Below are 2,479 nucleotides of genomic sequence, written 5' to 3'. Positions count from 1 at the left end.
ATTATATTTATTCTGAAGGTCGGCCTAAGGGCACCGGGGCCGACAATTCCAACAAATCAAATTTAAATTATTTATTAAAAATTAAATTTGAAATGAATATCTATTAAATCATTGTACAATTCAGTAAGTGTGCGGAACGCAGCTCGACCTAAGCGTGTCGAGGTCGGCTATAAGACCAGAGGGCTCGGCCTAAGGGCAACGGACCTGAACGTTATACAAATAAACAGAAGTGTCGATTGCACTTTACTAACTGCATTGATTGTTAAGATTGGTTTATGTGTTTGATTGAGCATATTATTAGTGCTAAGCTTATTGCTTATTGAACTTATCGAACTAAGTTTACTGTTATATATATTGTTGCTCATTTGTATCTGTTGATTTAAGTTTTCTTGCTGAGCCTTGGCTCACGGGAGCTATGTGGTGCAGGTAAGGGAAAGGGTAAGCTGGACCAGCCATGACTTGGAGAGCTTCAGAGGCAGTGTGTACATATGTTGCCTACTCGACCGCCACGGTCGGGACAACTTGGGAGGAACTAAGGTTGAACCCTGTTTTTCCGCTTAGGACGACTAATTCATATTTTATCTGTCTTTTTCAGTCTGTAACCACTTTTTGGGGTCCCATGTATAAACCTAATATTTCTAATGAAAAATAATTACTTCGTTGACCAAATTTTTTAATACCTAACCTTGATTTAGTCTTTAATTACACATTTAAGTCCAAATGACTCTCTTAGCAAGTTGAGCCCTATTTTAAACACACAGTGTAACGGTCTTGGCTAACCAGGGTGTTGCAGTGCAAGCTCTAGAAAATCATTCAAAGTATTTCCTTATGAGATTTGATATAGTCGGAAGAAGGGGGCTTTCACCATTACAGAAGTGCACCGCTGCTATGCGAATGTTGGCATACGAAGCGCATGTCAGTTATGTTGATGAGTATATTCGAATTGGTGAAACCACCGCTATTGAATGTCTAGTCAATTTCACTCAGGAAGTGAATGAGATTTTTGGGACCGAATATTTGAGACGGCCCAATGCTGGGGACATATGTCGCTTACTTCAAATGGGGGGGGGGGGGGGGTGTGGTTTTCCAAGCATGTTGGGAAGCATTGATTGTATGCATTGGGAATGGAAAAATTGCCCAGTTGCATGGAAAGGCCAATTAACGCGAGGTGATCACCCACGCCAACAATCATTCTCAAAGCAGTTACGTCACAAGATCTCTTGATATGGCATGCATTTTTTGGTGTTTCGGGATCCAATAATGATATCAATGTGTTAAATCAATCCCCATTAATCACTGACATCTTACAAGGGCAAGCTCCAAGAGTTGAGTTTATGATAAATGACACACAATACAACAAAGAGTATAATCTAGCAGATGGTATCTATCCAGAGTGGAGTACATTTGTTAAAACTATCCCACTGCCTTAAGGAGAGAAAAGAAAATTATTTTCCCAATGCCAAGAAGCGGTACACAAAGATGTTGAGCGAGCATTCGGAGTACTTCAATCTCGTTTTGCTATTGTACGAGGACCAACACGTTTTTGGCAAAGGGATGTTCTCCAATATATTATGTGTGCATGCATCATATTTCTCAACATTATTGTAGAGGATAAAATAGATGCATATAAGAGTTTTTTTCCATTTTAATTATAATGACGGCCTCGCCAACACCCCAACTATTGAAGTATTGCATGGACTTATTTCTGACTTCCCGACAATGCTTTAAAGAAATGTTGAAATTCGTTATAGAAACATTCATCGCAATCTTCAGGCGAACTTGATGGAGCACATATGGTCAAAATTTAGAAATCAATTTAATTAGCATTTTTTTAATTATGTTAGATTGATTTATTAAGATAATGTCATTTTATAAGCTCCTTTAAATTTCGTATTATTTAAATTTTGTGTAATATTTATTTATATTAATATATGAATTTAAAAAATTAGAATATTTGCGGCGAAAGTACCTAAATTATTTTGTTTGTAGCACTTAAGTACCCAAGTTTTTTTTGGCGACGAAAGTACATTTTGTCCATGTTTTGGTGTAGTTTAGTACAACTGTCTGTTTCGTCATTAAGTCTACCTACGTGGTATGAAATTTGCTTATAACTTGGGTACTTTCACTGCAAACATCTCTTAAATTTGGTACTTTCACCGCAAAGCATCTTTTAAATTAGGTACTTTCACCGCAAATATCCCTTTAATTGGGCACTTTTGCCTACGTTTTACAAACAAACTTAATGATGAGAATTGACAGTTGTACCAAATTGCACCAAAAGATGAACGGAAGGTACTTTCGCCACCAAAAAAGTAACTTGGGTACTTAAGTGCTACAAACGTAATAACTTGGGTACTTTCGCCGCAAATTAACCCTAAAAATTTAGTGTGACAATATCTATAATTACAAAATAATATATTAAATAATAATATGTGGGACCATAGTTGACAACTTTTGGGGTGGCTTAGTATTTGAGCAT

At 36.9% G+C, this 2,479-nt stretch overlaps 1 pseudogene; it reads left to right on the top strand.

Moving 5' to 3' along the window:
• Nucleotides 1-828: 828 nt before the first annotated feature.
• On the top strand, nucleotides 829-1,649 carry LOC133832844 (uncharacterized; annotated as a pseudogene).
• The last annotated feature ends 830 nt before the right edge of the window (nucleotides 1,650-2,479 follow it).

This window comes from Humulus lupulus, chromosome 1 (genome assembly GCF_963169125.1).
Source record: "Humulus lupulus chromosome 1, drHumLupu1.1, whole genome shotgun sequence".
Lineage (NCBI taxonomy): Eukaryota > Viridiplantae > Streptophyta > Magnoliopsida > Rosales > Cannabaceae > Humulus > Humulus lupulus.
The sequence above is the reverse complement of the archived record's forward strand: the minus strand, read 5'-3'. Positions and strand labels throughout refer to the sequence as shown.